Genomic DNA, 23103 nt, shown 5'->3' with positions numbered 1-23103 from the left:
GCTAGGAGGTCGCTGGTGAGATGTCACACTAAGCGACGCTCCAGTGATCCCACCAGCAACCTGACCTGGCAGGGATCGCTGGAGCATCGCTACATGTGGAAGCGATGCTGCGCTTGGTAACTAAGGTAAATATCGGGTAACCAACCCGATATTTACCTTGGTTACCAGCGCACACCGCTTAGCGCTGTCTCCCTGCACAGCTAGCCACAGTACACATCGGGTTAATTACCCGATGTTTACACTGCTACGTGTGCAGGCAGCAGGAAGCCGGCTTCTGCGGACGCTGGGAACCACGTTAAACATCGGGTAACCAAGAAGCCCTTCCCTTGGTTACCCGATATTTACCTTCCTTACCAGCGTCCGCCGCTCTCACCCGTTCAGTGCAGGCTCCCTGTGCCCTGCACACATAGCCACAGTACACATCGGGTTAATTACCCGACGTGTACTCCAGCTACGTGTGCAGAGAGCAGGGAGCCGGCACTGATAGCTGAGAGTGGCGGACGCTGGTAACGAAGGTAAATATCGTGTAACCAAGGTAAGGGCTTCTTGGTTACCCGCTGTTTACCGTGGTTACCAGCGTCCGCAGCAGCTGGCTCCTGCTGCCTGCACATTTAGTTGTTGCTCTGTTGCTGTCACACACAGCGATGTGTGCTTCACAGCGGGAGAGCAACAACTAAAAAATGGTCCAGGACATTCAGCAACAACCAGCGACCTCACAGCAGGGGCCAGGTTGTTGCTGGATGTCACACTAAGCAACATCGCTAGCAAGTTGTGCCTCAGCAGCGATGTTGCTAGCGATGTTGCTTAGTGTGATGGTACCTTTAGGGACAAAATGTATAATTGCTGGAGGAAGGTTGAACTAGATGGACCTAGGTCTTTTTTCAACCTAAGTAACTATGTAACTATGTAACCTACATACTCCCCATGTAAATGAGCGGGGTCTCTAGCCCCATGGGCGTCACTTCGCCCTGTGGGCGTTTGCATGTATTCCGTGGTATCACGCCAGGGCCGGCTCCAGAGTCTCAGTGGGCTCCATCCACATATAGACATGCTCAGATACATACACATACAGGCATACGTACACATATATATATTTAAAGAGAAATTCACAAAAACATATATAAATATTAATAAATCTAGACACAGTCATATACATTGATATACATAGATACATCATACATACACTCAGACACATTATTTTTATATATTTATATATATTTCTAATATTGGGAAGCCGGCAACAGCCTCATTCACCTCCCTCGCTTGTCTCCATCCAGCTCCACCTGGGCACGTGTCCGTGCCACGCTGAATGATGGCAGTCACTAACAGACATGGCGCACATAGAGCACACTAACACCGATGTATATACATCACAAGAGAGGCTGGGGACATACACATTACTGGGGGGCATACATATTACCGAGAAAAGGGGTATACAGCAATGGGGGGCATACAGCTCTAGAGGGGGGTAGTGGCTCTGTGGTGGGGCGGACAAACAGCTCTGGGAGTATACAACACTGGGGTGGGGGGACAAACAGCTCTGAAGGGGTATACAGCACCAGGGTGGAGGGGACATACAACTCTGGGGGTATAGTAGTATGCAGCCCCCATATTCCTCCATATAGTGTTATGAAGCCCCCATAGTCCTCCATATAGTATTATGTAGCCCCCATGTAGCATCATGCAGCCCCCATATGGCACTATGCAGCTCCCATATGGCACTATGCAGCCCCAATATGGCACTATGCAGCCCCCATATGTCACTATGCAACCCCCATATAACATTAAGCAGACCCATATAGCATTAGGCACCCTCATGTAGTATACAGCCCCTATATACCACAATGCAGACCCAGATAGCATTAGGCATCCTCATGTAGTACACAGCATCTATATGGCACAGTGCAGAGCCAGATAGCATTAGACACCTTCATGTAGTATACAGCCCATGTAGCACAGTGCAGAGACAGATAGTATTAGACACCCTCATGCAGTTCACATCTTCTATATAGCACAGTGCAGACCCAGGTAGCATTAGGCATCCTCATGTACTATACAGCCACCATATCATTTAATGCAGTCCCATGGTCGTCTGGCCACAGTGATGAAATACATACGCACTTCTCCTCATTCCCCCGCTGCTCTGGTCTCCTCGGTGCATCCACTGCTGTCGCTCGCTCTGACCTCTTAGTAGGCGCGCAGTGATTACATCACCGCGCTCTGCTGTTGAGCAGTCAGAGCGCCGACACTCCAGACACAGCGGGGAGAATGATGAGAGGGAGCGCGCTGCTCCATCTCATCATTGCTCTCAATTGTATCGACATTCGGCAACTGCAATACTAATACAATTGAAAGCGCAATCCTCGGTAGGGGGAGGCCGGTGACAGCCCGGGCACCGGGCCCCCCTGACTAGCGGTACGCCACTCTTGCCACCACGAGTGGGCCCCCCCGGCAGCCCAGGGCCTCAGCATTTGACGGGATTACTGGGTGCTGACGCCGGCCCTATATCACGCCCCTGTGGGCGTGATACCATGGATTTACAATACATGTGCGACGTCATCATCAGCGTCTTCAGATCCCGCACATGCACACTTACCATTCCTGCAGTTGTCATCAGGTTGCTCGCTTGTCTGCTTCAGATGCGCTCTTTGCATCTGTGCAGGAGTCTTCTGCGCATGCGCAGAGCACATCTGAAGCAGAGAAGTGAGCATCCTGATAACGACTGCAGGAATTGTAAGTGCGCACGCGCGGGATCTGAAGACGCTGATGGGGACATCGCACATGTAAATCCATGGTATCACGCCCACAGGAAGTCTAACTTCTGAAACGCGTCAACTAACTTGCTGCACTATGTTTTTTAATTAGTTTTCAATAAAATGTAATTTTAAAAAAAATATTTTCCCTATGAAGACGTTGCTGCTGGAATTTTTTTTCTTTTTGCTGCAATCACGTTTGAGCCTCCCTCATTTCATGCACCGTCTGACCTTCTCTACAACATGAATTTACCAGCATAATATCATACGGTGAGCTGTATTTTTTCTTTTTTTACTTGTGTCCATCCAGGACTGTATGCAGGAGTTTTTTGCCCCCCCCCAAAAAATTACATGGGCTTCGCCATGTTCTTGTATGCTAGCCAGGTACAGCAGGCAGCTACGAGCTGCCCCCAACTCCCAGCTGCCTATTTGTAGTACCCGGCTGGGAACCAAAAATATAGGGAAGCCCTTTTTTTTTAATTATTTCATGAATTTCATGAAATAATTAAAAAAAAAAAATGAGGGGGGCTTCGCCAATTTTTGTGTCCAGCCAGGTACAACTAGGCAGCTGGGGATTGGAATCCGCAGCGCGGGGTGCCCAAGTTTTCTGGGCACCCCTGCTGCGAATTGCAGTCCGCAGCCACCCCAGAAAATGGCGCTTTCATATAAGCGTCATCTTCTGGCACTGTATTCAACTCTTCCAGCTGCCCTGGTGATGGGTGGCTCGCTGGGTAATAATGGGGTTAGGGCTAGCTGTATATTATCAACTGGCCCTAAGCCCGAAATTCATGGTGGCACGCCAATATTAGACATGGCCACCATGAATTTCTAGTACAGATAAAAAAAAAACACAACACACAGAAAAATATTTTTATTAGAAATAAAACACAGCACAATTAGTGACTCCATCTTTATTGAAATAAAGAACAGCCCTCCGCAGTAATCCCGGGTCAAGGGTCCCGCGCCGTCCAAACCGGATCCAATATCATCTGATCGGTATGCTGGAAGGCAAAGCGATCAGATGATGTGTCAGGTTCAAGGGCCTGAATCACAAGACACAGCAGCTAATTGTATAAACGGGTTTTATACAATCAGCTGATGCATCAGTGCAAAAAAACCCAAAACAAACTACACACTTCTGTGCAGACTCCTGCCTGACAGTATCAGCTGATAGTTTAGCCGGCCGGGCGGTAAAAAGCCGGCCTCACCGCTCGACTTTTAGTGTCAGCTGATTCCGTCAGGTGATCGCATCAGCTGATCATCGCCAGGTCTGAGAGAGAGAAAAGAGAGAGTAAAGCAAGAGAAAAAAAGAGAGTAAAGCGAGCGAAAAGAGAAGAGAGGGAGAGAAAAAAGAGAAGAGAGAGGGAGAGAGAGAGGGAAGAGAGAGGGAGAGAGAGAGGGAAGAGAGAGAGAGAAGAGGAGAGAAGAGGAGAGAAGAGGAGAGAAGAGAGAGAAGAAGAGAGAGAGGAGAGAGAGGAGAGAGAGGAGAGAGAGGAGAGGGTGAGAGAGAAGAGAGAGGAGAGAGAGGAGAGAGAGAAGAGAGAGAAGAGAGAGAGGAGAGAGAGAGGAGAGAGGGGAGAGAGAGAGAAAAAGAGAGAAAAAGAGAGAAAGAGAGAGAAAGAAAGAGAGAGAGAACAAGAGAGAGAACAAGAGAGAGAACAAGAGAGAGAAAGAGAGAGAAGAGAGAGAGAGGGAGAGAGAGGGAGAGAGAGAGAAAAGAGAAGAGAGAGAGAAGAGAGAGAAGAGGAGAGAAGAGAGAGAAGAGGAGAGAAGAGGACAGAAGAGAGAGGGAGAGAGAAGATAGAGGGAGAGAGAGAAGAAAGAGGGAGATAGAAGAGAGAGGGTGAGAGAGAGGAGAGAGAAGAGAGAGAGAAGAGAGAGAGAGAAAGAGAGAGAAAGAAAGAGAGAACAAGAGAGAGAGAACAAGAGAGAGAGAGAACAAGAGAGAGAAGAGAGAGAGGAGAGAGAGAGGAGAGCGCAATGCAGCCTCATTCCATGAACTGCTCCGATTTTAGAGGTGTGGCTCGCGTCTCACAGCTGATGTCCGACTCTTCCCCTCAGTGCATAATTAAATTAAATTATAATTATAAATAAATATTAATTATAATTTAAAAATAAATTAAATTCTTTACCGGGGCGGCCGGGACTTCAACTCGTGAAGTAATGCTTTTTAGGCAGTAGCTCTAACCATTGAGTCACTGGCTCTAATGAGGAGCATAGGAAGATTTGGTTATCTTAACCTCTACATTGCAGAGTGAAGTCTCCAGTTATAGCGCGGCTCACTTCAGGTGCTACGTGGAAAGGACACAGAGCGCTCGTGTTCTACGTGGCTTCCTGTCATCTTCATGTAGCAGAGCTGACAGTGTCGTGTGGATTACTTCGGACTGGATTGTTGTTTGTGGATTAATAAAAAGGTAAATGAGGTGTTTTTTTGCCTTTTATTCCAAATAAAGGATTTTTCGCTGTGTGTGTTTCTTTACTTTCACTTACAGGTTAATCATGGAAGGTGTCTCGGGGAGACGCTTGTCATGATTAACCCTGTTATTACCCCGATTGCCAACGCACCAGGGCAATTCGGGATGAGCTGGGTAGAGTCCCGGGACTGCCGCATCGAATGAATGCGGCAATTCCGGGCGGCTGCTGGGTGATATTGTTAGGGTGGTGGGCTCCCCATAACATGGCGCTCTCCATCCTGACAATACCAGCCTCCAGCCATGTGGCTTTATCCTGACTGGTATCAAAATTGGGGGGAACCACATTTTTTTTTTTTATTATTTATTTATTTATTTTACTGCACGATTTAGACCCGCCCTCTGGCTGCTCTGATTGGTTGCAGTGAGACAGCTGTCACTCATCGTGGGGGCGTGTCTGACTGCAACCAATCATGGGTGCCGGTGGGCGGGGAAGGCATAGAATACCTGATTGAATAATGAAGCAGAAGCCATTTTCAAAAGAGGAAAAGCCGCTGGAGATTTGTGACAGCCGTGCAGCGAGGTCCCCCGTGATCGGTGAGTAGGAAAGAGAGAGGGATTGTGCAGGACGCATGCAGATACGCAACGTGCGCACATACTGTGAAAAGCCACGCTTTTGGTGATCAAACCGTTCTCGAATGTAACTCGAACTGTCAAACTTTTAACAAATCGTTTGAGTTCGTCGAACGACTCAAACACCCCCCAAAATCACTCGAACATGAAATTAGCGAACCTTGTACCTCGCTCATCTCTAATTATGAGGTTAAACATGCAAACACTGTCTATAAGTCAGTCTGATGTGTCAGATGTGACGTCTGACTTCTTCACAAGTCACATTTCAGCCATTACTGCAGTTCCACACAACCAGAAGAATTTAAAAAAAGTTAAATTTAATTTTTTCACCCCTGGGATAAAACTCATGTACCACACTCCAGAGGCAGCACCTTTACCACTCTGCCAATCCCTGGATACATAGTGGAAGACTGTCTTTCTTGCCTTATGAGATTAACCAAGCACATATTCTGCTCTAGTCCTGATTATCAGTCTGATGTCTGAGAAGTGAGACCTGAGAAGTGACTTTCTCACATATCACCATCACTGATCAGACTCAAACATCATTTGCATTTGGCTTGGAGGCGATCAGTGGGAAAGGCCAGAGCTCTGGGTTCTGACCCCCATAGTGGATGGGTGTATTTTTTTTTTTTTATTTAAAGGATAATGCTATGTGTGACACAGATGCCTTACCATTCAGCTATAGGTTCATTATTTATAGGATTTCATATTTAGGTAGTAATTTATCATAGGAAAAAAATGTCAGGTATCAGAAGTCAGTGATCAGGTGTCAGTGGTCATCAGTTGTCGATGATCAGGTATCAGTTGTCAGTGATCAGTTGTCAGTGATCAGTTATCAGTGATCAGTTGTCAATGATCAATTATCAGTTGTCAGTGATCAGGTATCAGTTGTCCGTGATCAGGTATTAGTTGTCAGTGATCAGTTGTAAGTGATCAGTTATCAGTGATCAGTTGTCAGTGATCAGGTGTCATTTATCAATAATCAGGTATCAGTTGTCAATGATCAATTATCAGTTGTCAGTGATCAAGTGATCACGTATCAATTGTCAGTTATCAGGTATCAGTTATCAATGATCAGGTATCAGTTGTCAGTGATCAGTTATAAATGATCAGTTTTCAGTGATCAGTTTTCAGTTATCAGTGATCAAACAAGGTATTTCTGATGTTTGACACTGATATATGATCATGTCCTAAAATTGACACTGTACATCACTGTACATTAGGGCTAGGGTTAGGGTACAGAAGTATAGACCGAAGCAAGAATGAAGGACCGGAGTAGAGGCAAGGTCTCTCCACAAGGTGATTCCAAACATTACGAATGAGTTTAGGGTACAGAAGGATAGACTGAAGCCAATATGAAGGACCAGGGTAAAGGCAAGCTCTCTCCAAAAGTGGTTCCAAGCATTACGATTAGGTTTAGGGTACAGAAGGATAGACAAGCAAAAATGAAGGACCAGGGTAAAGGTGAGGTTTCTCCACAAGGTGATTCCAAGCATTATGGCTAGGATTAGGGTACAGAAGGATAAACTGAAGCAAGAGTGAAGGACCAGGGTAGAGGCGAGGTCTCTCCAGCAGGTGATTCCAGCATTAGGACTGGGTTAGGGTACTGAAGGATAGACTGAAGCAAAATGAAGGACCAGGGTAAAGGCGAGGTCTCTCCACAAGTTGATTCCGAGCATTAGGGCTAAGGTGGGGTGCAGAAGGATAGAGTGAAGCAAGAAGGAAGGACCAGTGTAGAGGCTAAGTCTCTCCACAAGTGAGTCTGTGCTGCCCCCGCGATAGCCGACGGGCTGCTCGGATTCGGATCTGCAGTGGCTCGAGGGGTCTCTTGACCCGAGGCGGGGTCGTGCGGCCGCTTGAAATGGAAAAAGGGGGGGGGGGATATTTACAAGGGGAGTGAAAAATAAAGTTTGTGATGCCACCCATGGGTCGTGGTAATGTGGGATACCACCACTGCTGCGTTTGGGGGAGCGCCCGGGAGCGATGGGATGGCAGCTTGAGATGTTAACCCCTCTGTGGGCAGGGGGAAGGTATCCCGGGGCTTGGTGGTGTCTGGATGGGGACCCATCGGGAGGAAAGGGGCACAACGTACTCACACAGTCCAGAGATTCTGACACCGACAACGGGTAAACCAAAGCCTTGAATGCTCTGCAGCTCTTTTTGGAGCACGCTGGGTCCTTGCCCTTTTGGCGTTGCTGGTTGGTCTGAAGCCTTGTCCCTTGGCACTGTGTTTACTCTTTGTGGATCCCTTTTACCTGAAACTACTCGGGTCCCGCTCACCTGCATGGCTAGCAGGGTGAGCTTGCTCTCAGGGTTCACGCTTGGGATTTTCTGGCCAGTTTTGGGAAGTCCTATCCCCCTCATTGCACTAGTACCCCAATTTTGGAGCGAGTGGACACTCCGTCCTCGTCGGGTGAATTACTGGGCTGCGTGAAGCTACTTCCCAGCCTAGGGTCCGCGTACCCCGTCTTGCCCTGGCCCCTGCCCAGTTGTAGCACAAGCCTGCCGATCTGACGTCTGTGGCAGTACCGTACTCCCTGTCACTACCCCCTGTGACCGGGGTTCAAGGTCCTTCCAGGCTAGGCCAACGTCTGGCACCTGAGACAGGTACAGGAGCCCAGCTCCGTAGTGTGACCTTGCACTGTCACAGCTCAACTCCTACTCCTCTCCTCCTCTCCTGACACTTCTGGCCCTCCTTCTACCATCCCTCCATCTGGGTGGCCCTATTCCCCTCAGGCTGCCCAATGGGTGTTTGGTGGGTGTGGTGCAGAGTTTTCCTCAGGATTTGTGTATACCTATTCTTAGCAACACCAAAGGGACAGGACCCGTAACCAAGGAGGAGTGGGTACTATGCAGAAGGGAAGATTGCACAGTACCCTTGTAACGACCTGATAGGCCAGGGCGTCACAAGTCCAAGCATGATGACTAGGGTTAGGAACCAGAAGGATAGAGTGAAGCAAAAATGAAAAACCAAGGTAGAGGTGAGGTCTCTCCACAAGGAAGTTCCAAGCATTAGGGGTAGGAATATGGTGCACAAGGATAGAATGAAGCAATTAAAGACCTGGGTAGAGGCGAGTGTGGAAACACGGGGTCAGTGGGTACTCTTGTCTGCTGGCCTGGCCACCTTTAGAAAGACTGCATGGACCAGGGCTCATCCCAACTTAACACCCGAACTCTGTACCTGTCTGCAGAACACTACTCAGGGAAGGGAAGCAATAAAAGAAAAACAGAAAGCCTTAAAAGAATTAAAGAGGGTAGGTAGTGATGAGGCATTATATAATTATAGAAAATTAAATAAAATATGTAAAAAGCAAATTAAGTTAGCTAAGTTTGAGACAGAGAGACTCATTGCGAGAGAAAGTAAAAATAATCCTAAAATATTCTTTAACTACATAAACAGCAAAAAACTGAAAAGCGATAGTGTTGGCCCCCTTAAAAATAGTCTTGGTGAAATGGTGGAAGGGGATGAGGGTAAAGCTAACCTGCTGAATGACTTTTTTTCTACGGTTTTTATACAAGAAAATGCCATGGCAGATGACATGACCAGTGATGCCATAAATTCACCCTTGAATATTACCTGCTTAACCCAGCAGGAAGTACGCCACCGCCTCGAAATCACTAAGGTTGACAAATCTCCGGGCCCGGATGGCATACACCCCAGAGTACTACAGGAATTGAGTTCTGTGATAGATAGACCATTATTTTTAATCTTCTCAGATTCCTTAATAACAGGGTCGGTACCGCAGGACTGGCGCATAGCAAATGTGGTGCCAATATTCAAAAAGGGGACAAAAACTGAGCCGGGAAATTATAGGCCGGTAAGTTTAACCTCTACGGTTGGTAAAATCCTTGAGGGTTTCTTGAGAGATGCTATACTGGAGTATCTCAAGAAAAATAACCTTATGACAGAGTATCAACATGGGTTTATGAGGGATCGATCCTGTCAAACTAATTTGATCAGCTTCTATGAAGAGGTAAGTTCAAGCCTGGACCAGGGAAATGCAGTGGATGTTGTGTATATGGACTTTTCAAAAGCTTTTGATACGGTGCCACACAAAAGGTTGGTACATAAAATGAGAATAATGGGGATAGGGGAAAATATGTGTAACTGGGTTAAAAACTGGCTCAGTGATAGGAAACAAAGGGTGGTTATTAATGGTACGTACTCGGACTGGGTCTCAGTTCATAGTGGGGTACCACAGGGGTCAGTATTGGGCCCGCTTCTTTTCAACATATTTATAAATGACCTTGTTGGGGGCATGCGGAGTAGAATTTCAATATTTGCAGATGATACTAAACTCTGCAGGGTAATCAATACAGAGGAGGATAATTTTATATTACAGGGAGATTTATGTAAATTGGAGGATTGGGCTGAGAAGTGGCAATTGAAGTTTAATGTAGATAAATGTAAGGTCATGCACTTGGGTAGAGGGAATAACATTTATGATTATGTACTTAATTGTAGAACACTGGGTAAAACAGACACAGAAAAAGACTTGGGTGTATGGGTGGATGGTAAACTTCACTTTAGTGGACAGTGTCAGGCAGCTGCTGCCAGGGCTAATAAAATAATGGGATGTATTAAAAGAGGTATAAGTGTTCATGAAAAAAATATAGTTCTACCTCTGTACAAGTCACTAGTGCGACCGCACTTAGAATACTGTGTACAATTCTGGTCACCGATATATAAGAAGGACATAGCTGAACTGGAGAGGGTGCAGAGAAGAGCGACCAAGATTATTAGAGGAATGGGGGGGCTGCAATACGAAGACAGGTTATTAAACTTGGGGTTATTTAGTCTGGAAAAACGAAGGCTTAGGGGAGATCTAATCACAATGTATAAATATATGAGGGGACAGTACAGAGACCTTTCCAAAGATCTATTTACACCTAGGCCTGCGACTGGAACACGGGGGCATCTGCTACGTCTTGAGGAAAGAAGGTTTAATCATAATCACAGACGAGGATTCTTTACTGTACGAGCAGTGAGACTATGGAACTCTCTGCCGCATGATGTTGTAATGAGTGATTCACTACTAACATTTAAGCAGAGACTGGACGCCTTTCTTGAAAAATTTAATATAACCAGTTATGTATATTAGATTTTATGACAGGGTATTGATCCAGGGAACTAGTCTGATTGCCGGATGTGGAGTCAGGAAGGAAATTTTTTCCCCATTGGAACTTGTTTGCCACATTGGGGTTTTTTTGCCTTCCTCTGGATCAACATGTTAGGCTACGGGTTGAACTAGATGGACTTAGAGTCTCCCTTCAACCTTAAAAACTATGATACTATGATACTATGAACACAAGGTGCCGGAACCATAATAATCAGACTTTATTAGATCCCCAATAGTCAAAGGCATATAACACAAAACGATGCAACCACACAATGTAACAGGCAACAGAGTATCACCCTTCCGCTGGCTCACCAGGGAGTAGACTATTCGTGCCTTCGGAGCTTCCAGGGGCACATACCCCAAACGAGCAGCATCCTGCTTTTGGCAGGTACAAACCGAGAATAGGATAGTGACAAGCATAGGAAGCTTCACGAGCACAGAAACGTCCATAGCCAGGTAACCGAATCATCCCCAACCTGGGTTTCTTTCAATCATAGGATCTAGTTTCAGATTCCCAAGCCGGCGCCGAAGTACCTAGGCTGAGTAATGGACTTCCAACCGGGATCGAAACCCCTAGATCGCAGCCATATAGCAAAAGAACAACCTGGTGACTTCAACAGTCCCTTTTAATATCTCCCGGGCACTCATCCTAGGGTATTGTGGTTTCATAGGATTGGTGGTATAAGGCTGTGCTTTCATTGGGTGACATTTCAATCTGCATTTGTAATTCTCATCTGAGTTAGGTAGATAGAGAGGCTGGGGGAAGTTACATAAATTTAGCAATCCACATTCTCAGACAATGGGAGATAGTCCTGGGGAAAACAATGACTCAACAAACACTAGTTAACACACAAAAGGGACTCTTGTCTGGCCAAATTAAGAATATCAACCTTTGACAGACATTTTACAGGGCTGTGTCTTCACACCAAGGCCTCTCCACAAGGTGAATCCAAGCATTAGATTAGATTAGCGTGCAGAAGGATAGAGTGAAGCAAGAATGAAGGACCAGGGTAGAGGTGAGGTCTCTCCACAAGGTGATTAGAGGCATTAGGGCTAGTATTAGGGTAGAGAAGTATAGAGATGTATGGAGAGGACAGGCTATATACTGGAAATTATGTGTGAGGAGCGAACCCGGACTGTAAAATTTCCGGATTCAAGCGGTTTCAAAGGTACCTGGGTGCCTCGGGATTCTGGGTGATTGATCCGGATCCGGCACTCAAGAAATTTAAAATTAAATAAAGGAAGAATGAAGAAATTAAGAAAGAAGCAAGTGCTTCATACTTACTGAGGCTCCATCATGGCGGCACACTGCTTCCAGCTCACTCATTCACTTCTGGTGTCGCGCATTAGGCTCATTGCATATGCACTGCTTTCCATGCTTTTCCCGCCCACCGGCCATCCTGGCATCTGTGATTGGTTGCAGTCAGAATCGCGCCCAGCCTGTGTGACAGCGTCTGCCTGTAATCAGTCACAGGCGCTGTTTGCTGGCCAGTATCATGGTATAAAAATAAATAAAATATTTGGCATAGGGTCCCCCGTATTATGATAATCAGCACAGATAACAGATAAAGCCCACAGTAACAGGATTCAGCCCCCAGTCGGGCGCTTAGCTTGGCTGTGTACCACAATAAGAGGAACTGCCAATTTTAAAAAAACAACGTGTGGTATCCCCCCTGCCACAATTTTGATACCCAGCCAAGATAAAGCCCGATAGCTGGGGGCTGTATTCTCAGCCGGGGAGGTCTTGGGCGACTGCAAGTTGATATTTTTAGGCTGGGGCGATCCAATAAGCATGGACCTCCCCAGTCTGAGAATACCATAGTCCCCAGCTTTAGGGCTTTGGCTTAGTTGGGTATCAAAATGGGGTAGACCGTACATCGGGTTTTTTAAATTGGTGGTTCCTCTTATTGTGATACACAGCCAAGGTAAGCGCCCGCCTGGGGGCTGCTGCATGTAGCCGTGGGCTTTATCTGGGCTGGGTATCATAATACGAGGACCCTACTCCAAATGTTTTATTTAGTTATTTTCATACCACGATTCTGACCCATAGACAGCACCTGTGAATGGTTGCAGGCAGACACTATCACACAGGCTGGGGTCGCGTCTGACTGCAAGCAATCATGGACACCAGGACGGCTGGTGGGCAGGGAAAGCAGTGAATATTCGATGAGCCTAATGCGCGGCAATGGATGTTCGACCTGGAAGCACTGTGCCACCATGACGGATATTCGGTAAGTACAGCGCGCTCTCTCCTATCCCCCATCCCGTCTACCAACACTTTAAATCTACGGATTCTGGTCCCCATAGACTTATATGGGGACTGGAACCAGATTTTTTAAAAAGATAACAGTGACCCACTAGATATCTGTGAGTCTGCTTATCTCTAGTGATGAGGTATCATGAAATTAGGGCAGACCTGTATTAAGAGGACAGGCTATATACTGGAGATTATGTGTGGGGTATCAGGAAATTAGGGCAGATATGTATGGAGAGGACAGGTTATATACTGGAGATTATGTGTGGGGAGAGATCAGGAGATTAGGACAGAGATGTATGGACAGGACAGGTTATATATTGGACATTATGTGTGGGGTAAATTTCAAGCTTGTTTATTTTATTTTTTTTGTGCTCACTGTTAATACATGATGTTAGACTCTCCTTGTCTATATATATGTTTTAATATATTAGTCTGTTTCAATTGGGATTATTGTCTTCAGGTCTGGGCCCAATTCAGACATGGGTATAGCATACATTTTAAAAGAGTCACCATGATTTTCACATATAACATGTGGATGTATAGTGTGTGTGTTTCATTATCTTGATGAATACTTATTTACATATGCATTTTGATCATTCCATAATGATTATTGTGTGAAATCTATTGGCCAATATATAAATATATTTGGTTCAGGAATGGACTATATACTCATGTCTTCAATTGAACTTACCCTTTGGAATGATTAAGGAGTTAATATCTATAATGAATTGGTTTGGAAACACACCTGAAATACTAAGGGTTTTCCTTCAGTAGGACTTATAAGTGTCTCACAAATGTAGTAGTATTACATGCCAAAGGCTACAATATGTAGCCAAAATGCGTTGCAACTGTCAATATTTTTGCTACAAAATTGAAGCTATGAATGAAGATATGCTTATATGCTTTATATTTTTTCACCGCATCGAAATAAACAAGCTGGAAATTTATCCTGAGTAGTGACTGATATACTCCACAAGCGCCGGATTTTTCGTTTCATGATTACAACAGGTGACGGTACCTGTGTATCTGAATGGCAGGAGATCTGAGGAACATGCCTGGAGGGGTGAGCTGAACTCAGTTTGTTTATTTATGTGTGGGGAGGTATCAGGAGATTAGCGCAGAGATGTATGGAGAGGACAGGTTATATACTGGAGATTATGTAGAGAGGTATCAGGAGATTAGGGAAAGATGTATTGAGAGAACAGGCTATATACTGGAGATTAAGGTCCAGTCACACTAAGCAACTTACCAGCGATCCCAACAACGATAGGGATCGCTGGTAAGTTGCTAGGAGGTTGCTGGTGAGATGTCACACAGCAACGCTCCAGCGATCCCACCAGCAACCTGACCTGGCAGGGATCGCTGGAGCGTGGCTACACGAGTTGCTGGTGAGCTCACCAGTGACCAGCCCCCAGCGCCGCGTGGAAGATGCTGCGCTTGGTAACTAAGGTAAATATCGGGTAACCAACCCGATATTTACCTTGGTTACCAGTGCACGGAGCTACACGTGCAAAGAGCAGGGAGCAGCGCACACTGAGCGCTGGCTCCCTGCTCTCCTAGTTACAGCACACATCGGGTTAATTACCCGATGTGTGCTGCAGCTAAATGTGCACAGAGCAGGGAGCAGCGCACAATGCTTAGCGCTGGCTCCCTGCTCTCCTAGTTACAGCACACATCGGGTTAATTAACCCAATGTGTCCTGCAGCTACATGTGCACAGAGCAGGGAGCAGCGCACAATGCTTAGCGCTGGCTCCCTGCTCTCCTAGTTACAGCACACATCGGGTTAATTAACCCAATGTGTCCTGCAGCTACATGTGCACAGAGCAGGGAGCAGCGCACAATGCTTAGCGCTGGCTCCTTGCTCTCCCAGTTACAGCACACATCGGGTTAATTAACCCGATGTGTCCTGCAGCTACATGTGCACAGAGCAGGAGCCGGCACTGACAGTGAGAGCGGCGGAGGCTGGTAACAAAGGTAAATATCACGTAACCAAGGACAGGGCTTCTTGGTTACCCGATGTTTACATTGGTTACCAGCCTCTGCAGAAGCCGGCTCCTGCTGCCTGCACATTTAGTTGTTGCTGTCTCGCTGTCACACACAGCGATCTGTGCTTCACAGCGGGACAGCAACAACTAAAAAATGGCCCAGGACATTCAGCAACAACCAACGACCTCACAGCAGGGGCCAGGTTGTTGCTGGATGTCACACACAGCAACATCGCTAGCAACGTCACAAAAGTTGTTCGTTAGCAGCGATGTTGCTAGCGATGTTGCTTAGTGTGACGGGGCCTTTATGTGTGGGGAGGTATCAGGAGATTAGGGAGAGATGTATGGAGAGGACAGGCTATATACTGGAGATTAGGGCAGAGGTGTATGAAGAGGACAGGTTATATACTGGAGATTATGTGTGGGGAGTTATCAGGAGATTAGAAGAGAGATGTATGGAGAGGACAGGTTATATACTGGAAATTACTGGAAATTAGGGCAGAGATGTATGGAGAGGACAGGTTACATACTGGAGATTAGGGCAGAGATGTATGCAGAGGACAGGCTGTATACTGGAGATTGGGGCAGAGATGTATGGAGAGGATAGGTTATATATTGGAAATTAGGGCAAAGATGTATGGAAAGGACAGGTTACATACTGGAGATTAGTGCAGAGATGTATGCAGAGGACAGGCTGTATACTGGACATTGGGGCAGAGATGTATGGAGAGCAGTGGCGTGGCTAGGGTTTCAGCTCAGGGGGGGGGCAAAACATCTGAGTGGGCTCCTTACCAGGTAACTATGATAACTATCGTGGGTATAGTGGAACCTCGGCAGACGACACTGATATTACCGCTATATGGTGACTATATAGTGGTAGATATCGGTGCTGCAGCACATACAAGAGAGCACAGGCAGTTATAGATGGTGACTTACTGCTGACGTTCATTCAGATGGAGTTGTTCACCTTTTCCGTCTTTTCCATTTGGCCCAGACCGACATGACAACTTCTTCCAGCCACAACTCATCTACAGAAATTACCACAAAGACACTTGACTCCTCACACTTCCGGCACCGAACCCCATCTAATCCCAACCTGCAAAAACTCCTCATCCTGCCGTCACCCCAATACTGAGCCGCTGCTGCCGTGTGTGTCCCTATTACTGCTCCTGCTGTGTGCACAAAAACCGACTCTTACTGCCACACATAGTAATACCACCACTGTGCCCCCACATAATGCCCTCACTGTGCCCCCACATAATGCCCCCACTGTGCCCCCACATAGTAATGCCACCACGGTGCCCCCACATAATGCCCCCACTGTGCCCCACATAGTAATGCCACCACTGTGCCTCCACATAATAATGCCCCCACTGTGTCCCCCACATAATGCCACCACTGTGCCCCCACATAATAATGCCACCACTGTGCCTCCACATAATAATGCCCCCACTGTGTCCCCCACATAATAATGCCCCCACTGTGCCTCCACATAATAATGCCCCCACTGTGTCCCCCACATAATAATGCCCCCACTGTGCCCCCACATAATGCCACCACTGTGCCCCCACATAATAATCCCACCACTCTGCCCCCACATAATAATGCCCCCACTGTGCCTCCACGTAATAATGCCCCCACTGTGCCTCCCACATAATAATGCCCCCACTGTGCCTCCACATAATAATGCCACCACTGTGCCCCCACATAATAATGCCACCACTGTGCCCCCACATAATAATGCCACCACTGTGCCTCCACATAGTAATGCCACCACTGTGCCTCCACATATTAATGCCACCACTGTGCCCCCACATAGTAATGCCTCCACATAATAATGCCACCACTGTGCCTCCACATAATAATGCCCCCACATAATAATGCCACCACTGTGCCCTTCACATAATAATGCCACCACTGTGCCTCCACATAATAATGCCCCCACATAGTAATGCCTCCACATAATAATGCCACCACTGTGCCCTTCACATAATAATGCCACCACTGTGCCTCCACGTAATAATGCCACCACTGTGCCCCCCACATATTAATGCCACCACTGTGCCCTTCACATAATAATGCCACCACTGTGCCTCCACATAGTAATACCACCACTGTGCCCTCCACATAATAATGCCACCACTGTGCCCCCACATATTAATGCCCCCACTGTGCCCTCCACATAATAATGCCACCACTGTGCCCTCCACATAATAATGCCACCACTGTTCCCTCCACATAATAATGCCACCACTGTGCCCTCCACATAATGCCACCACTGTGCCTCCACATAATAATGCCACCACTGTGCCCCCACATAATAATGCCCCCACTTTGCCTCCACATAATAATGCCACTACTGTGCCCCCACATAATAATGCCACCACTGTGCCCCCACATAATAATGCCACCACTGTGCCTCCACATAGTAATGCCACCACTGTGCCTCCACATAATAATGCCACCACTGTGCCCCCACATAGTAATGCCTCCACATAATAATGCCACCACTGTGCCTCCACATAATAATGCCCCCACATAGTAATGCCTCCACATAATAATGCCACCACTGTGCCCTTCACATAATTAATGCCACCATTGTGCCTCCACGTAATAATGCCACCACTGTGCCCCCACATATTAATGCCACCACTGTGCCCCCACATATTAATGCCCCCACTGTGCCCTCCACATAATAATGCCACCACTGTGCCCTCCACATAATAATGCCACCACTGTGCCCCCACATATTAATGCCCCCACTGTGCCCTCCACATAATAATGCCACCACTGTGTCCTCCACATAATAATGCCACCACTGTTCCCTCCACATAATAATGCCACCACTGTGCCCTCCACATAATGCCACCACTGTGCCTCCACATAATAATGCCACCACTGTGCCCCCACATAATAATGCCCCCACTTTGCCTCCACATAATAATGCCACTACTGTGCCCCCACATAATGCCACCACTGTGCCCCCACATAATAATGCCACTACTGTGCCCCCACATAATGCCCCCACTGTGCCTCCACATAATAATGCCACCACTGTGCCCCCACATAGTAATGCCACCACTGTGCCCCCACATAATAATGCCCCCACTGTGCCTCCACATAATAATGCCACTACTGTGCCCCCACATAATGCCACCACTGTGCCCCCACATAATAATGCCACCACTGTGCCCCCCACATAATAATGCCACCACTGTGCCTCCACATAATAATGCCACCACTGTGCCCCCCACATATTAATGCCACCACTGTGCCCCCCACATATTAATGCCACCACTGTGCCCCCCACATAATAATGCCACCACTGTGCCTCCCACATAATGCCACCACTGTGCCCCCCACATAATAATGCCACTACTGTGCCTCCCACATAATAATGCCACCATTGTGCCCCCACATAATGCCCCCACTGTGCCCCCCACATATTAATGCCACCACTGTGCCCCCACATAATAATGCCACCACTGTGCCCCCCACATATTAATGCCACCACTGTGCCCTTTACATGGTAAAATGCCTCATTTGTACACATACACACATACACAATCCTATACACATACACAATCCTATACACACAGACACAATCCTATACACAGACACAATCCTATACACACAGACACAATCCTATACACACAGACACAATCCGATACACTCAGACACAATCCGATACACTCAGACACAATCCGATACACTCAGACACAATCCTATACACACAGACACAATCCTATACACACAGACACAATCCGATACACTCAGACACAATCCGATACACTCAGACACAATCCGATACACTCAGACACAATCCTATACACACAGACACAATCCTATACACAGACACAATCCTATACACAGACACAATCCTATACACACAGACACAATCCTATACACACAGACACAATCCTATACACACAGACACAATCCTATACACACAGACACAATCCGATACACACAGACACAATCCTATACACACAGACACACACTCACATGCTGGAGGGCTTTTTACTTTTGATTATTGGAGGACACTTCTTCTCTCTTGTGTGGCCACAGACTTTGATGGTAAATCCCTCTAGGCTAAAGGACCTGTAGTGACATCACGCCCATGTGATCAGAAGGGGCGGGGCCTCAGCAACGCGGATGATAACAGAAAGAAACTCCAGGTGTCCTGAAGTTCTTTATGATAGAAGCGGGAACCGAGGTAAGGCTGCTTTCACACTACGTTTATTTAACATGCGTCCTGAACGTTTTTTTAACGCAGAAACGGATCCAGTGCAAATGCGTTTTCATTTCAATGCATTTGCAATGGACTCGCGTTAACACACGTTCACCTGCGTTTGCGTGCGTTATAGTGAGGATCCAGCGACTTGCAGTTTTTTAACATCTTTCAAAAACGCTACTTGTAGCATTTTTGAGCTGCGTCCAACTTCTGAAAATTGCTGGATCCTGACTAAACAGCACGCAAACGCATGTGAACGCTGGCGTGCTGATAGGCAGGATCCTGCTTGCTCTACTGAGCATGCCCAGAAGCCAGCCTCCGTGATCAGTCTATCTCTCTCCTACCTCTCTGTCTCTCTCCCCCTCTCTCTCCTCCCTCTCTCTCTGTCTCTCCCCCTCCCTCTCCCCCACCTGAGAGCTGCGGACACTCGTAACCAAGGTAAATATCAGGTAACCACTTATCTTAGTTACCCGATGTTTACGTTGGTTACATGTGCAGGCAGCCGGCTCCTAGCAGCTGCAGACGCTTGTAACCAAAGTAAATATCGGGTATCCAAGCAAGTATACCCGATGTTTACCTTGGTTACAAGCCTCGCAGCTGTCAGATGCCGGCTCCCAGTCTGGCACGTTTAGTTCCAACTCACTCCCGATCACATGACTCCAATACCCGCCCCTAAACATGTGACAGGATCCTGCAAAATAAGACATGCGTTTGCATGCATTTTTTGCTGTAAAAGCAGGATCCGCTTTTGCAGCAAAAAACCGTTCAGGACGCATGTTAAAAAGACGTAGTGTGAAAGCAGCCTTAGACCTCCAGATGTGTGGTGCAGGGGGGCGCAGGGGGGGAGGTGGGGGGCGAAGCCTGCATGATTATAGTGGACGGGAAAAACATGACCACGCCCACTAACAAAGCTGGTCACGCCTACTACACAGGCAGCTCCTAACCACTGGGATCTTGCCTGATGCTCCTCGGCTGGATGGAGGCAGCGCACGCTGCATGACGTCATTATAACACACATGGCCGCACAGTGAGTGGCCGAGTCTCCTCTACTATGCGGCGGTCAGCACTGTCTGCGCCTGTCAGTGTGCCCGGCCACATCATAGTATAAGAGACACGGCCGCATGCAATTCACTGTGTGCAGCCATGTGTGTTATAATGACATTATGCAGCAGGCGGCCGGCTCTCTAATAATAGCTGGGAGAGCAGCCCGGGTGGCAATTGCCTCCCCGCCCCTACCCGGCGCTGTGCGATGACGTCACCACGCTGTGTCCTGCATGTGCGCTGTCATCAGCAGCAGTGCAGGGAGATCATGTCTCCTCCACACTGCCACAGAGGTTACTATATCGGCGCGCTGTGCACGCTGATATAGGTAATGGTATTGCAGCTCCGGGTGGGACCCCTCTGAGCACGGGGCCCGGGGCGGCGGCACCCTCTGCCCCCCTGCTAGCTACGCTACTGATGGAGAGGATAGGTTATATACTGGAAATTAGGGCAGAGATGTATGGAAAGGACAGGTTATATACTGGAGATTAGGGCAGAGATGTATGGAGAGGGTCAGTTTATGTACTGGAGATTAGGGCAGAGGTGTATGCAGAGGACAGGTTATATACTGGAGATTAGGGTAGAAGTGTATGCAGAGGACAGGCTATATACTGGTGATTAGGGCAGAGATGTATGGAGAGGGTCAGTTTATGTACTGGAGATTAGGGCAGAGGTGTATGGAGAGGACAGGGTATATACTGGAGATTATGTGTGGGGAGGTATCAGGAGATTAGGGCAGAGATGTTTGGAGATGACAGGTTATATACTGGAGATTAGGGCAAAGAAGTATGGAAAGGACAGGTTATATACTAGAAATTAGGGCAGATATGTATGGAGAGGGTCAGGTTATATACTGGAGATTAGGGCAGAGATGTATGGAGAGGGTCAGGTTATATACTGGAGATTAGGGCAGAGGTGTATGTAGAGGACAGGCTATATACTGGAGATTATGTATGGGGAGGTATCAGGAGATTAGGGCAGAGATGTCTGGAGAGGACAGGTTATATACTGGAGATTAGGGCAGAGGTGTATGGAGAGGACAGGCTATATACTGGAGATTATGTGTGGGGGGGTATCAGGAGATTAGGGCAGAGATGTTTGGAGAGGACAGGTTATATACTGGTGATTAGGGCAAAGATGTATGGAAAGGACAAGTTATATACTGGAGATTAGGGCAGAGATGTATGGAGAGGACAGGTTATATACTGGAGATTAGGGCAAAGACGTCGTGAGAGGACAGGTTTTATACTGGAGATTAGGATAAAATGTGGTGGGATTAGGAAACTATAAAGATTATAGGTTAAATATAAACCGTTTCTATTTATGTCTAAAAAAATCTGAAGAAATAAAGTGAAGATAAACAAATACATTTTAATGATAATTTGGAAATCTTTTTGCTTTGAATTTGGACAGATTTTGAGATGACCTCAGTAAATTGGTCCTGATTCTGCCTCTCTGACAATCCCTAATATACAGCCAGACCCGCAAGTCATTTACCTGTGTTTTGAGACATGAATTGCTCTGACAGATTGCACAGATTGATTGGATCAGTGGGTTTCGCTTCGCCTTTTGGTTTAGCATGTTGCTGGCTATTGAGGCTATCTCCAATTGTAAATTAAATAGTAAAAGTTTAGATTTTAAGAGCCGTCTAGGGAAATGTCTGCAGTCTGTATCTAGACTAAAATGTGCAGGATGTAGAGTCACACATGTGATGCTTAGATACACGGGCTGACTCGTGTACTACGGTAGCCATACAGAATGAAGACTAGGAAGGTTAGGGTGAGTTTAGTTAGGTGTGAGCACCTAGAGGTAAAGGAAAGGTGTAAGGGCCATATATTACTACTTACCGTGCTGGAGAAGGTTGATGAGCAGAGTGAAATGCTTCAGCTAGATTTCTGCTTATCTGCTCTCTAGATATATCTTACTGTTCTCAGCACCTATTTATGTGATGAGCAACTTCCTGCACTTAAACAAGCACCGCAAGCAAAAAAAAAAGGCGATAGAAGGAGAAAAATACATCTGCTCCTCACATGAAACAAATAGACCTGTAACTACAAAATACAATAAACTAGACATAAATAATACCACCAACCTAGACAAAAAATAGTGCTGCCATATTGTGCATCTCAACATTGTCACCATACTGAACAGCTAAATAATGCTTCCATACTCTCATACTATGTGGGGTATGACACTGTGTATAGGGAGTAAGATACTGTGTATAGAGGAGCTGCAGAGATGTGGCACCCCTGAGGCTTCCGTCGCCACAGGACATTGCACCCCATCCAGCGGTGTGATGCCCCATTCTGGGTGAGAAAAGGAGTGAACGCCGGTCCCCTGGTAAACCTACACAACACCCATTGTTAGGTACACACTGGGACCAGGGATAGTGGCAGCAACCCTCCCATGCTGCATGCTGGGAGGGGCCGTAAGACCCATCCCTGCTCCTATAGGGTACAGCTTAGCAACTGGGGAGATGGGAGGAGCCACCAGAGAGCAGTCAGAGAAAGGAAGGTCAAGTTTGAGTAGTCTGAGAGAGAGTGGGGAAGGAGGAGGAGGTCTGCAGGAGGCAGACGAGAAGGAGAGAAGGAAAGACAGCTCTAGTCAGTCAGGAGCTAAGAAGAAGAAAGAGACGCTTCCTGGTGAAGATCCTGGGACTCAGAGGGTC

At 47.0% G+C, this 23103-nt stretch overlaps 1 protein-coding gene across 1 annotated transcript in view; it reads right to left on the bottom strand.

The window, feature by feature from the left end:
• LOC142257839 (C-X-C chemokine receptor type 6-like) overlaps positions 1–22344 on the bottom strand; it is a 77533-nt gene extending 55189 nt beyond the window's left edge. The window contains exon 1 of the mRNA XM_075330080.1: positions 22283–22344. The gene's annotated coding sequence lies outside the window, so the exon portion shown is untranslated. The remainder of the gene's footprint in view (positions 1–22282) is intronic.
• Between the last annotated feature and the right edge of the window lie 759 nt (positions 22345–23103).

This window comes from Anomaloglossus baeobatrachus, chromosome 12 (assembly GCF_048569485.1).
Source record: "Anomaloglossus baeobatrachus isolate aAnoBae1 chromosome 12, aAnoBae1.hap1, whole genome shotgun sequence".
Taxonomy (NCBI): domain Eukaryota; kingdom Metazoa; phylum Chordata; class Amphibia; order Anura; family Aromobatidae; genus Anomaloglossus; species Anomaloglossus baeobatrachus.
Note: the sequence above shows the minus strand (reverse complement) of the source record. Positions and strands in the feature narration are given on the sequence as shown.